We start from the raw sequence: 16,025 nt of genomic DNA, 5'->3' as shown, positions 1-16,025 counted from the left end.
AATGTCGGGTAATTTTCGCAAATCATCAACATCATTTTTCTCTCCAACGAAAGGAAAATCTGTTAACCCTGTTGCGCATTTTGAAATGAATTTCACAGAAGAAAGTGTAATAAGAAAATAATCTCCGTTAAATACTCGATCCCTTTCCGAAATCGGCTAGGTTGCCACGGGATAACAGCAGCGGTCGGGGGAAATTAAGTGAATTAAACACGATTGGAACTAATTTGGGATAATTGGATTTTCATATTTTTTAAATTTCTCAAAAGCGTCAGGTGCCAGATAGTTGAATGTTGCAATAATACAAATTACTCATAAAAACAAGTGAGTAATGTAAAAAGACATGCAGATGATATTACGTTTGAAGATTTAATCGGCATTACTTCATCATCCAATTATCCCAAATTAGTTCCAATCGTGTTATTAATGAAAGGATGAACGAACGAATTAAATGAATGATGGCGAGACCGAGGACGATCATATATGTTGATGATGATGACGACGACTAAGACGATGACCTCGATGATAATGTCAAATCGAATAACATTCCCTCACAAACACTTGAACAGAAATGAGTGGCAGGGATGAGAAATTGCCATTTTCTCATCAATGGTGAGACTCTGCTGTCATTTCTACGGCGACCAGGTGAGAGAAGTTCTGTTTTGCACCAATATGTGGTGAACACTGTTTGTCAGCCTGACTGTTACCAAAGACACGAACAATTCTCGTGAGCTGTGGTCCCAATGAGTCTCACCACTGACCAGTAAAAATTTCCAATCTCATTTATGAACAGCAAACTGAATAGTCTATCTTTGAAAGAGTTTCAGAAGTTTAATCAACATTTTCCTTTAAAATTACAAAACTAAATTGCTGAAGTTCGAGTCAGTTTCGGATTAGACTAAATAAAAGTACACATTTCTAGCTGAATTTGTTGTTGAACACCCATCGCAATACCAAGAAGGATCAATCAATTAAAAATTCATCATTTACATTAGCATTTTAGTATTATTTTCTGATGATTTAGAACAAAATTATTTAAAAGAAATTCTGACAATTGCCAAATACCCAACCTTTTATCGTATGAACACCATTGGAACGAATTTTGGAGAATTGGATCTCTATAATAGTTCAAATTTATCCAATCGTTAAGTGCCCTGTAGATGAAAGTTGCAATGTTACACGTTACCTGCAAAAAAGAGTATTGCAGAAAAAAAGGAAAAAAAGGAAGAAAAGCAAATGACCCTACATTTGCTGATTAATCAAACATAAGTTTGCTGTCCGATTGCCAAAAATTAGTTCCAATCGTGTTTGTGGCACTTGAAAGGTGCTTACAAAACACAAATGCAAGCATAACAGTAAATATAGAAACCAAATACTTCAGAGTGAAAAGTTGAACCATACCATATATCGGACGCAAGGTAAAAAGAAATCCTATTTTCAATACTGTCACAGTGTCAGTACTAAAAGGCTTTTTAACATTTTCCAGGATTGATTGGCCACGAAACCATACCACCGAAAACAAAAATTTGAATTGTTGAATAAACAACAAAGAAATAAAGCCTAGCTCTCTTTTCACTGAAATCGAATTTGTAAATTATTGTCAATTTTGTGATATAGGTTGGACGCTAGTTATACGATCATTATTGATATGTATTGATAGAATATCAACGGTCAAGAACAAAGATCTTGACCCGGTATTTTTTTCATTTTCGGTCCACGTGACCACAACTCCCTCCATCAACTGACATTTTCAATCTTCAGTCGACACATCGACTGAATCTTCTTTGGTCATAAATTAATGACGTAATGTAAATCCAGCTCACAAATAAAATTAATTTAGAGAGTTTACCCTTGGCATGGGAGACATCAAAATGATAGAGTGGACAAAATATGGACCCAAACAAACAGCTAAAAAAGCAATTCTTGCGGCTTACGAAGACCGCAACCATCTTCAGAATTGTTTTAGACTGTGATCGCCTTGCCATTTGAGATGATGATTGTTGAGTTTCTCATTGCCATAAATTATAGTCAATGTATTTTCTGTGATACACCGTAACGAAAGGAACTAATCCGCCTTTTTATTCTACCACTCCCTAAAAAGTCTAGGTAGTTTGTCTGATGAGTCTTGAATACTTTTTCTTAATAGCTGACATTGTTCTCGTTAGCGTCTGGTCATTTATGACGGAACACAAAATATATAGATTTAAAACTTGGGACGTTCTTCACCCATTGAGAATAACACTAATTTGCACCGGTTTTAGGGGATGGCTACTGTCTCAAAGACATTCTTCAATTATTTTCGTTCTGGTGAGTAGTTATTACTATTGAAATATAAATAACGATTCTCTACAATTACGGTGCTCGCTACACAGTAATCACGTCTTCACACTTGAACATTTCCGATCGTATCCGATTTCGATCGGCTATCATTGGCATGCAATTTGTGAGTCGATCCATGCATGGGCCACAGATAAAACGGTCACACAACTGCTGATGATTATAATATATTTTGAGCTCTCCTCCGATCTCTTTCGAAATCAACTTGGTCGACCTTGGATCGAGGTCCGACTCTGAGAGAGTGGTTTGGCTTGCTGACCGTTTCACCCTCCCATGTATTTGTCTGCACCGATTGATAGTTAATTGAGCAGGAATTGTGTGCTGTTCTAGCTTTCATTTTGCGTTTTGTGTTTCATTTACCGTTTTGTTTCAAACAGAAAAATAAACAATGTATTCGTAAACAAACACAAAACAAGCAAACCACAAAAAACATCGGAGCCTGTGGTCAGTATATTTAATTATGTCAGACTGTTTTGTATAAGATCTAAGGTGGTGCTTAGAACCGGACAACTTTGTGTCAGCTTCAGTGACCTAAAGTACTACGAATCAAGACCGCTACTCTTGAACTCGTATTTCACTTTCAGGTGATAATAAGTGATTCCGAACGGCTATTGTTGTTTTCGATCAAAAAATAAACCATTGCACTACATTGTGCAACTTGTTCACTGAACTTCTCTACTATTTGTCTGTCTTTACGGCCAACCGTATTCTACTACGGACTGTGTTAGTTTCATTATTTTATTCTAATATGGTATGTGGGCGTAATTTCATTTTAAGTGTGATTATTTAACTTTATTCTTTTTAATATTTTGTCATCAGTTTTTAATGGATCAAAGAATAGAAAAATCCTTATCAAAGTCGACATAATAAAAACTTGTACTCTTGGTGTATGCCAACCACCTATTGATTTGTCTATCTATTTAAAAAAATCTAATAAGTAATTTCATCTGAGAGTGAATTCCTTGGACTCACATCTCGACCATTTCAGTTCAAGTTTTGTCTGAATGGTAATGATAACATGAATGTTACTCTCCTTCCTAATCATGACCCAACACCAATACCTCCTTTTAAAGAACGGGCAAACACACACACACACACACACACACACACACACACACACACACACACACACACACACACACACACACACACACACACACACACACACACACACACCAAAACATCTATCCATTCCGAAATCAAGCCAGTTTTATTTAGATGGGTTTCAGAATTATGAGCGCAAGACAGAAGGGGAGTATTTGAACGCCTTTTATTACTATTTTTTCATTTTATTTTGGACCAAATCTGTCCATACATCTCTGATTTCACAGAACAGAAAATCACATAAAACACATATTTCTTATTAGTGAATATTGTGTTGGTAGAGAATAAATCAAAGGTACAGAGAATCGGTCACCAATTTACAAACGATATCCACAATGTAGATCGGTACCTTACGAAAAATCAACTCCAGAGTGACCAATACTCGATCAAATGCTTTAGATGCATCCAAGAAAGTTAGTGACATTTCTTCCATGTTTCCGATGACAGTAATTGATTTCTTCTAATGAAAAGAAACATCTCAGTTGAATGTCCTTTCTTGAAGTCAAACTGCTATGGCAAGGTTTCCAGTCAAAAACTCAATTTTGAGTTTTAAAAATTAGAGGATTTTTTAGCTTCTCCTGCTACCTCACCTCCACATCCAGAGGTGTTTGTGAATGCAGCCTTATGGTATGATCTAACATCAAATTAGATCAAAATAAGTCTCATAGAATCAGTTTTTCAAGGTACAGATTCGCCATGCTGTTTCGCTCACGTGTTCATACATGTGAGCTAATGTCACAGCAATGTCTGTCTGTCTGTCTGTCTGTACGCTCAATACACTCAGTGTGAGTTTTCGGACAGGGTGGTGAATTTTGCCCAAAGCTGTTTCATAAATGACGTGCACTACGAAGTCTTATCATCATACCTTTCAAAACTTTATTGTGTTTATCCTCAAACTGTTAACACCGACAGAAATGGCATTAAGGGGGTCAAAGTTGCCAAATTTTTACCCATGTTGAGTGCATAGTAATCGGACTGCTATCTCAGTAATCGGACGTTGCATTTGGAATATGATTATGGCGGCTAAATACAGATATTCTGAAACTTCGAACCCTGATTTTCAATTTCGATGTGTTTAGAAAACTATATGGAAATATTTCGTGATAACTAGTTACGTTTAATCCATTCATGACGCAACTATATTTCAACATGTAGGCCTATAGTGTTTAGATATCGGACACGGGCGGTCTCTGTGTGTTGTGTTCAACACCTTTTATCGTACGGTGTGGCTAACTTCGCCAAGTTTGTAGCATCTGAAATAGCTTCTACCGATAAAAACTATCCAAAACGGGACAGCAGCGTCACCTGAGTTCATAGTCGTGCCAGCGGCTTACTGACTACGCATGCGCATATTCATAATATACTGTGCGAGTAACCGGAAGTGTACCCTACTTTCATGGGCGCCGCCATGTTTTTTTTTAATACTCGTAAATAAACAAATACGAAATAAATTACTAATATGTAACAGGTCTGACCTGAGAGCGAGCGCAGCGTAGTATATCGTTATTGATATTTTCAGGCAATAGCATGCTAATTTCTGTGTTTGATGCATGATTCATGACTTAGCCTGCTGATGTGCAGCTTGAATAAGCCTCTTTCTCTGATTGGTCCATTTCACTATTCACAGCCACTTAGGGAGTCTATTTGTATTGTTTTCATTATATTGGTAAGATTCAGCTACCCAATTGGGTCAGATCTTATTCAGCGCTGCACATTAGCCCAACTTAGCCATTGACTCGTTGAGGTTGAATTGTTGTCAATTGTTTTCTAGAATAACATTTATAGCAATTTAACTCGGAAATGCCAAGTTCACTGACGAAAATTATTTAAAACTGGTAAATTATATGATTCCGATCAGTTTATTATAGCGAGTGCAGGAACAGAGGCAGTCTAATGTCAAACACGTACTTGATATTCCCGTCGGTAGCTAGCTCTCAGCACACTATTTTTAATTCTCGCGTGAGTTGACCGTTCGTTCTCGCGAGAGTAGGCTTGTTTCAAAACGGCGGCGCCTAGTGATGACCGATCCGGGCCTTCAAAAGTGATTGAAAATAGTCATTTTGAAACAAATTTCACACTTTCTTTGGAACAGAGAGATTCTTTTGTCGGCAATACACATTGTCGAGTAGTTTTTGTGGTAGATGATATCTTTAATTTCACACAATCCGTGTAAAAGTATTCAAAATGGCCGCCTCCATGGAACTATGCTCTCTTTTCAAACTCGTAGGTATATAGAGATTCCACTCTAAATTTCTTGTACACGCATTAGTCTTAATGCTTGCTTCGCGAGCGGCCTTCGGCCAATCTCGCTGCGCTCGCTATTATATAACATGCCATTTATAAAATATACCTCTTTTATTAGCCAGTAAATGTTCTTATGCACCTTGTCGCTGATACAAAATATCGTTAATATAGACCAGATGCTTCGCAGAATCCTGCTAAATGAAATAGTTCCCGATTATATTGTGTATGAGCTTTATGCGCTACCAAAATGATTGAGAAGTGGATATGTTAGAGCACACCCCCACCCCAAGGCACTTCTATTGAAGTATTCACATCAGATTCTGCAGTTTTGACACATGATTTAAGAAAATGTTCACATTTTCCTGTTTTTGTCGGCTTGATCTTTGACCCACATTAACACATTGTGAGCGGTTGCCTCGACTACAAAGTTGCATATTCACAAAAAAATCATATTGGGAAAAATGTTTTACAGAATTTGATTGGAGACAATGACATGATAAGCTTTTTTACAGTTATTTTGTTTTTGATATACAGCAAGAGTTTGGGATTTCAAAATTATCTCAATCCCTTCCACGGTGATCTTTATTTAATTGTCTGAAAATATAAAACAGGGGAGGTAGGAAAAATGATCAAATAAATCAAATTCTTGTTCCCCAGCATCTTGTGTCTAATGTGTCTCTACCGTTGGAGGGGCTCAGGTAACTCGTGACTAGAAAGTTTAGATTTAGATGGGCGAGAATCTTGAATTTCAAGGTAAATACATGATGTTGTAGCTGAGGGATAACGTTTGAAATAGGGTAATTTATAGAACTTAGTCTTGCCAATTTCCACCTGTGTTATCAATTTCAAACTGTGGCCCGATACCGCAACATGATATTTACAGCTACACTAAATCATACTAAAATGTCACCTTACTTCCATTCTAGTGAAAAGCATACCACGCAATATAAATGATCAATGCTTATCAATATTTTTTTTTCTAGACACCCCTGAAAATTCAAGTAGAACTTGGTATTTCTGGATACACTGGTTTATTTCTGGTATCAATAATTATTGATTTCTACTTATTTTGTCAGCATTCAGTTGTCACGAATGTAGTATTTGAAATTTTATCATAACAAATAACACTCTTGCTACACCGTTTTCTGGTTCTTGAAGGTGCCATAAATTGTTTTGAGAGAGTGGGGGTGCCACAGCTATATTGTATTGAAGAATGAATTATGCAGAGGATGATGCGAGTCATTGATAAGGGAACGAGTCAAGTGTTGAATTTATGACCTGAAATGACACAGAAGTGTTTGAAATTATAACTGTACAGAAGTGTTGAAAATTATAACTGTCAACAAACAACAGTTCAAAGGTCTATCCTGGATAGCTTTGTGAAAATGTTTCATAACTTTCCCTCATTCAATATTTGCTTCATCATCGTTATCTTTTTTTCGTTTTGTGGGTTATATTTATAAATGTAAGGCTTATTGGCCTAATACTTGATCAGTTGAAAACCGATCAATTCATTAAAGCCTAATTTTATGACAATGACTTTCTGTCATATATTTTTGTTGGTATGTCCTGTCATAAAAACTGATGGTAACAAATCTAAGCTTAGGCCTACATGTATACTCAGTGGGTAATCCAACCTACCAATTTTCAAAACCCATCCTGAAACTTTCATTCATTTCCCCCATTCAATCTTTGCTTCATCATCATGTTGTTTTTTGTGAGTTGTAATTTATGCAACGTTTAATCAGTTGAAAAAGGATCAATTCATTAAAATTTTTATGACTTTATATTTGTCGACATGTCCTGTCATAATCTTACTGATGGTAACAAAATCTACATACTCGTACTCAGTGGGTGATCCGACCCACCCATTTTCCAAACTCCTTATCCTGAAACTTCGCTCGTTACAGGTTTTAAATCTACATAAAACTTTTACCGTATTTGTGAGATTTATGCATTAAAAGTTAAGTGAGACTGTATATTTAGTTTTCTTAGATATCCTGATATACATAATGTCAGCTGAAAATAGAGGCAATAGGCCTAATTGAATAAACAGATGAATGGATTTTATCGAGTTTGGTTGCCTATTAGGCCCTAAGCGTCCTGTTGTTATAAAATAGACGCATGTTTCTACTATTGAGATCAAGTGCCAGTAGAGTGTTGAATCTCAACTATTTTGGAACACTTTTATAGAAAGATGCAATAGCGCTGTTCACGTTTACAGGTTTGTTACTAAATATAGCTGTACGCGCGCGACATCGGACACGCAGTTTGAAATGCGGACAAATTTTATCAATGTTGCGTACATGGCTGTTTTTGCAGCTTGTACTCTGACTGAGTCGTGAATATGCCTTTTAGTTTACGATAAGCACAGTGTGTGAACTAAATCAGGAAGCAAGTTTGATAAATTGTATATCAAAACTACAAAAAAACGATATCGGCCGACCATTTTCAGGACTCATTTCATTGACAACAAAAGTTGTCCATCACTGTTATCGGGACCACAGGTACGCATGTGCAGCGTTGTTTCAAGTTGGATAGTCGATCGAAGTTTGAGGCCGAACCTCGGGACCGGACTAACTGGTGTAAAGCAGTACCGAGGTTCGGCCTTCGGCCTCACACTTTCGATCGACCATCAAAGCAACCGTGGCGCTCTACGCACCACCTAGTGTACCTGCACCTGTGATCGATATCAGTTCACTTCACTACTCGTACTAGAAACGCGTATACGGTACGTTACACGGTAATTGAACGCGTACTGTACATGACCAGTCAGCAAGAGTTAGAAAATATTTGTGAAAAATGCAAAGATATAATCATCATTGCATAATAATACATTTTGTGTCAGAATTTGAAAACTTCAGTAGTCGTATGAAAGCCGACACGCGACAGCAGAACTGCGTATGTATCCCCGCCCACCGCAGACGTAGCTAGCTCCGCGCTCCGCTGCCCCGCTGAACACCTGACCTCAGCAGGTCACCGGGTCAGTAAACTTGTGATGTTTGGCGCGCAGAATACGAAAACTTCCCGCTTGTCCGTCTGCAAATTTTATACATTTCCGCGCGTAAACTCTGTTTAGAGTTCGATGACTCCTATGGTAATACCACGCCAGGGGGGCGCACACCGATACACTCGTAACATGTCGAGTTTTATACTTTTCGTCGTTAGGCGCAGGTAATTCTTCATTCAAACTGCGAAATATTGATAAACATACAGATTTGAAATATACCTTAGAGGTTAAATCAATCAAGATGTGCCAATTCTAAGCCATTTGTTTGTTTTCCTTCTGCACCATAAAAGCACAGAAGACTGCATAGGGTAAGCGACGGGGGTCACGTATCAATGGCGTTCGAAATGGTGTCAGGCAGTAAATGGAAGAGCGTCACTCACGCTCTCGACCGACCGAGTAAAAATACAGAAAAGTGCAATTTCTGCCGAAAATCGAAGAAATTAGCGCATGAAAATATTCTAAATTTAATACATACAAATTAAGGGTTACCGACTCCAATTTTGTTTTGCAAAAATCGCGTAAATCAACCATTTACCACCGGAACCTCCAACGGGGGTGCCGACGACTGACGGAATAAATAGAATTTCATCTCTCTCGCGAGACTGAAACGGGAGTTTAAAGAATCGCATTTTTAGTCAAATTTCGGGATTTTTATCACACAATTTGTATACCACCGTATTCCTGAAATCGTAGAGAACCTGGAGCCCCAGAATCACGCCGTTCTTCGACCTATAGCCCGAGAACGGGGCAAAATAAGAAACGAGATTACAATCGTGCACCGGCAAAAGATTTTACTATATAGGAGTAATAAAGGGAGAAAACTGTCGTTCATATGAACGGGGGCATACGCAAAGAATGCTGGGATTGACTTTAGAAAAGCGCCCCCTGCGTCAATAACTAGATTCAAAAATTGCCAGTTTTAGACGGAACGCTAAAGTTTTCAGCTTGCAAGTGGAAGGTGGGCAGTGCGGTTACCATTGCAATGGTAACGATGGCATAATACGTCCCTTGTTTAACACAATAGGCTGTTATCATGGTAAAAATTGCCAATTTTTGACCAACAATTTTACACATTACAGAAAATCTATACCTGCACTGCTGCAGGGTTTGACGTCATGTACGTACGTGAACTGCTTTCATCAGAGGGAAACTGGGCATAGTTGTCACACAGACATATATGAAGTAACAATTAATTCTATTTTATCATGAATCAATACAAATAACATTGTCAATCTTAACCCCCTTGCGCAACACCAAGGGCTGAGCCCGATATAATATTATGCGGTAGTATGACTTGTAAAACGCTATCAACATGAAGCGAAGTGAGTACACTCAGTGTGACAGTTTTCGGACAGGGTAGTGAATTTCGCCCAAAGTCGTTTCGTAAATGACCAGCAATACGAAATCTTATCACCATACCTTTCGAAACTTTATTGTGGTTATCCTCAAACTCAGTTGACACGACGGGAGTGGTATTTCGGGGTCAAAGTTGCCAAGGTTTTGACCCCAAGTTGAAGGGGTAATAATCGGACTGCAATCCCAGAAATCGGACGTCGTGTTTGGAATGTGATGAGGAGCTAAGTATTGATAATTTGAAACTTCAAACCACCGATTTTTAATTTCGATGTGTTCAGAAAACTGTATATAAGAATATTTCATGATAATTAGTTATGTTTAATCCATGGACGACTCAACTATATTTCGACGTGTGTATAGCGCTTAGATATCGGACACGGGCTGTATCTGTGCAGTCTGAACGCTAGGGGTGCAATTTGCATATGCAAATGCCATTTCCTTTCGAACGGCACTCAGCAACTCAGTCTACACTGTGACCGTTGGCTGGCTAACACAGTTTTTCAGTCGCTCCCAAATCCTCATTTTTTTGCCGATAATTATCATTGGAGACCAACTTCATCTCTTCAATTGGATTTTCTGAGAAGGTAAGTGACTTTTCGGGGCTCTGTTTGAAAAATTAAAGTGAATTTTGCGATTTTTCATAGTACGATGTTATATGTCGAGCGCGGACTTGTGTTGCTGTACCAACTACGGTAGCATGAAATTAAGGCCCAAAATCAAGCATAGTTCGTGGAATTATACTATAAATTAGCTTTTTACCGCAGAATTTTGTCTGTTCATGCCAGGAATTTGATGTTGGGCGGCAAAGTTCGCCGCTGTGTTTTGCCGCTAAAATCCAATATGGCGCCAAATCAACATTAGTGTACTGTACGTTTACACGTACACTGTGTACTCGCATACGCTCATAGTGAAATAAATCCCAAAAATGTGCGTATTTTTAGGTCAAATGTTACTTTTTTGGGGGAAACTATCATCAAGTGACACTTTTAGGTTGTAATACGTAAAATTCGTGTCACAGTTGTTTTTAATTATTTTCCTCTTTTTTTTTCAGGGTCATCACAGTCCGAGGATGGCTTCGAAGCTTCCAGCCGGGGCTTCCCATAGAAAAACTTGTGCATGTGACCTCATGGTTGTTCACTTTTAACTTTTTTGACGTAATTTTCGTGTCTGATTTGTCTCAGTTTGTTGCAGTCAAGTCTCTGAGGCTTAAGTATTGATCAAACTTCAGGTTTATTTAGAATAAAGCTGTTGTCTTTGCAGTATATTGAATTCAGAACTTATTAATTTTCTTTTTAATTTAACCAACACAAAACCAACCGACACGTTCCAATATTTATTGAGAAATTCGTGTCACCCGAGCGGCACTTTCAAAGGCTTCATTAAAGGTGAACTTCTCCGATATGCTTGCACATGCAACAACGACATGGACTTCATTGAAAAGGTCAACTTTCTCACACGCAAACTTCAACAACAAGATTATAGAAAAAAAAAGATATATCTCGTATAAAGAAAGATGTTAATCTCACCAACCATCGACGATACGTCACCGATAAAGATAAGAGGAATATGACATAAGAACAAAACTGGTTTACACAACGACCTTTAGTCCATTCATCAAAACCAGGCAAACAAACAATGTCTAACAAAAATTGGAAATAATAGAAGCCGATCAAACACTGGTCAAAGTTTTTCCAGAAAAACCTATCATAGCATACAAAAGGAATAAAAACTTAAGAGACATCCTCGTTCAGGCACAAATCAAGCACGAGGATAAAATAAACACGAACGGTCTGACCAACAAACCACTCAAAGTTCAGACCACAACATATCCATACTAGCATCTCTAGTTGATGAACAATCGCTACTATCAAATTAACATGTGGGATAAATAGCTCCAACACATAACCGGTTCTTTCCCGGGGACCCAGATCACATGACCAGGGTCAAAGCACTATTGATTCACCGGTGTCTCATGTTTCTCCATATCATTAAACCACATTGATCGAATCAATATACCGCATCACTATCAAAGGTAGAAAACGATGTGTAAAGTTGCTCTCATTTTCCTATTTATAGAAACAGACTTCAAGATACATAAAACAATTTATAAATTCTAAAATTCTGAGAAAAAAATATACTAAAGAACTGTAGTTGTAGTTAACATAAAATTATTCTCGTTTGTAGAGGCCATCTAATCTGTGGTGAATGTATAATGCCCACTGTATCAAGTACTAGAAAACGGCATTCATAGGTGAAATTTTTAGACGAAGTTTCGCCAAGGGTCTATTGAAAAGTGTACCATTTCCAGTAAAATAGTTCTGTGAAGTTAAAAATTGGTATACACAATCAATTGTTACTGAAAAAGACACTGCTGAAATTTGATTGGTGTTCAAGACCCGGAAGACCATTTACTAGCCCCGTTTCTCCTTCATAGACAGACCCAAATCGTGTTATGCAACAGAAACTACTCAGTATACACATCGACAATCTTTTGAAGGTAGGTTTATTTTTACATGACAAACTGTTTATATCAGAAACAAATTCCTAAAAAACACATATTACCTATAACATTCACTCAGGTCCGCGGTATAGCGTGAATGTAGGCATGTTTAGGCGACCCATGCTTGTGTGACCCCTGCATACTACTGCGATCTTTGTTTTGAAATGAAAACGAGGCTATTTTTCTGAGGGCGCTGTTCAAATTACACCCCAGCATTCAGACGTGTGTGTGTGTTGCTTTCGGCACCTTGTATCATACGGTGTGGCTAACTTCGCTAAGTTTGTTCAGTGAGTATTACTTGTTTCCATTGCATACTTTGTTTGTATTAGTATCGCACAGGCATTATTTAATAAAAATAGCGAGTATATATCATCGTATGGAATTATTTACCTGTCAAGTTTTTTACGCGGTAAGTCACTTACTACGTTTACACATGCTAAATATTGTCTGTCCGAAAACTTGTACACTTCTTACGTTCATTAAATGTACTTTTTTTCTCTAAACAATTGCGCAGTTTTCGTTAAAACTACATGCAATCGTAGCAAACAATGGAAAGAATATTTTAAAATTCATTATTCTCCCCACATTCAAATTTCAATGCTAAATCAGGACTTTAGTCAAAATTTCAGTTACTTTGACCTGACGGCAGTATGTTGACAGTATCACTGACGCGGTGTCAGACGACAATTTGTGACCGCCGCTCGTAGCGAACTCAATAGCTTCTACCAAAAAAAACTATCGAAAACGGGACAACAGTGTCACCTGACTTAATATGAGGTCACATGACCTGTAAAACGCTATCGATACGGAGCGAAGTGAGTGTAACTAACAGCATGTCACTAAATGTCCAAAAACTGAGGTCGTCCGAAAACTGTCACACTGAGTGTACAACGAACAGCATATCATTAAATGTCCAAAACTGAGGATGTCCAAAAACTGTCACACTGAGTGTATCTCAAAACAGTTCATTAGATCAGAATCAAATCTGGTACATAGATTCAGTTAGCACATGGCAAGAACATATTAGTTTTTGGTGGATGTGGACAAAAGTTGGCAAAACATGCTATGTACATTTATGATTATACCAGGTTATAACAAAATTGAAAGTAATTTTGCATTTTCACGTCGGCTAATTTATAATTTGCATACCTAATGAGCAGTTTGGCATATAAAGCTTTAAGGCATTGACCAAAGGCAATTACGCTTGCTATATAAGTGGTGATACAATGACAGCAGTCAAAGAAATTAAAGCCCTCTTCAATTATCAGATTTATCTATTATAAATATTATTCACTTGATGAAATTTTCAATGGAAAACAAAAGAATGACAAACTGCTAATGGGCTGTTGACACATTTGCTAATGCGAGAACCTTGGATTGAGAAGGGCGCCTTTAAGTATTTTTATTTTCTGCTAATTACATATTTGAATACTTAATGACCTCTAGAATTAATCTTTGGTGAATATCGTTCATTATGTTGATCAAACACTTGCAATGAAGTTGCAAAGAGGTGGCAAAGGTTCAAATTAACACATAACAACAATATATAATGAAACACGCGAGCATTTCAGTTCATATCTGCTTGTGTTTATACATTCAGATATTTGAGCTGTTGTATTCATGTGATCTTTGAGTGGGTCAACATATGCTTTTTGAGATTGCCCTTCTCAGTGAATGTTTTACCACACTCTTTACATTCATGCTGTCTGACACCAGAATGGATCAACATATGCCTTGTAAGACTGCCCAACTGTGTGAATCTTTTACCACACTCTTTACATTCATGTGCTTTGATTTCTGAGTGGGTCAACATATGCGTGTTTAGATGGCCCTTCCGTGGGAATGTTTTACCACACTCTTTACATTCATGTGGTCTGATATTTGAGTGGGTCAAGATGTGGCTTTTAAGATTGCCCAACTGTGTGAATGTTTTACCACACTCTTTACATTTATGTGGTCTGATCTTTGAGTGGGTCAAGATGTGGCTTTTAAGATTGCCCAACTGTGTGAATGTTTTACCACACTCTTTACATTTATGTGGTCTGACACCAGAATGGATTAATGTATGCTCAATTAGACCCCCATTTCTCTGAAATGTTTTACCACACTCTTTACATTCATGTGGTCTGATATTTGAGTGGATTACATGTGTTTTTTAAGAGTGGCCTTGTGTGTGAATGTTTTACCACACTCTTTACATACATGCGGTCTGACACCAGAATGAATCAACATATGCTCATTTAGACTCCCATTTCTCTGAAATGTTTTACCACACTCTTTACATTCATGTGGTCTGATATTTGAGTGGATTAACATGTGCATTTCAAGATTGGATTTGTATGTGAATGTTTTACCACACTCTTTGCATTTATGTGATCTGATCTCTGAATGGGTTGTCAACATGTGCTTTTTCAGACTGCCATTCTGGCTGAATGTTTTACCACACTCTTTACATTCATGTGGTCTGACACCAGAATGGATCAACATATGCCTTGTAAGACTGCTCTTAGCTGTAAATGTTTTACCACACTCTTTGCATTTATGTGGTGTAATATTTGAGTGGGTCAACATATGCATTTTAAGATTAGCCTTCTGTGTGAATGTCTTACCACACTCTTTACATTCATGTGGTCTGACACCAGAATGGATCAACATATGACTGATAAGACTGCTCTTAGCTGTAAATGTTTTACCACACTCTTTGCATTTATGTGGTCTGATCTTTGAGTGGGTCAACATATGCATTTTAAGATTAGCCTTCTGTGTGAATGTCTTACCACACTCTTTACATTCATGTGGTCTGACACCAGAATGGATCAACATATGCCTTAAAAGACTGCTCTTAGCTGTAAATGTTTTACCGCACTCTTTACATTCATGTGGTCTGACACCAGAATGGATCATCATATGCCTTGTAAGACTGCTCTTAGCTGTAAATGTTTTACCACACTGTTTGCATTTATGTGGTGTAATATTTGAGTGGGTCAACATGTGCTCCTTAAGATGGCACTTCTGTATGAATCTTTCATCACACTCACTGCATTCATGTGGCCTTACAGCGGTATTTGAATGGATACCCATGTGTCTCCTGAGACTGCTGCTGTGTCTGAATGTTTTGCTGCACACAATGCATTGGTATGGTGATAGAGGGAGCTTGTACGGTCTGATTTTTGAGTGGGTCATTGAATGTACATTAAGCTTGTGCTTCAGTAGGAATGTCTCACCACACTCTTTGCATGCAAGTTGTTTGAAATCAGCATTGACCGGATAACACTTCCGTGTCAATGTTCGGCCACGTTCTTTACTTTCACTTGGTCTGATATATGAGTTGGTCAACATATTTGTCTCAAGATCGCCATTCTGATTTAATGTTTTACAACATCCTTTGCCTTTGAATGGTGTGTTATCAGAATGGATCGATGCAGGCCCCTTGAGATTCCTGTTGTGTGAGAAGGTCTCAACCCATTCTCTGCATTC

General features: G+C 37.8%; 1 protein-coding gene and 1 long non-coding RNA gene across 3 annotated transcripts in view; one reads left to right on the top strand and one right to left on the bottom strand.

The window, feature by feature from the left end:
- The window catches only part of LOC139134122 (uncharacterized), a 51,697-nt gene that overhangs the window by 27,380 nt on the left and 8,292 nt on the right, over nt 1-16,025 (bottom strand). The gene's annotated exons all lie outside the window — the stretch shown is intronic.
- On the top strand, nt 10,442-11,310 carry LOC139134124 (uncharacterized). Its single transcript, XR_011552731.1, has 2 exons — nt 10,442-10,632; nt 11,100-11,310. It is a non-coding gene; the product is annotated as an uncharacterized lncRNA (long non-coding RNA).

This window comes from Ptychodera flava, chromosome 5, assembly GCF_041260155.1.
Source record: "Ptychodera flava strain L36383 chromosome 5, AS_Pfla_20210202, whole genome shotgun sequence".
In the NCBI taxonomy this organism is placed as follows: Eukaryota; Metazoa; Hemichordata; class Enteropneusta; family Ptychoderidae; genus Ptychodera; species Ptychodera flava.
The sequence above is the reverse complement of the archived record's forward strand: the minus strand, read 5'-3'. Positions and strand labels throughout refer to the sequence as shown.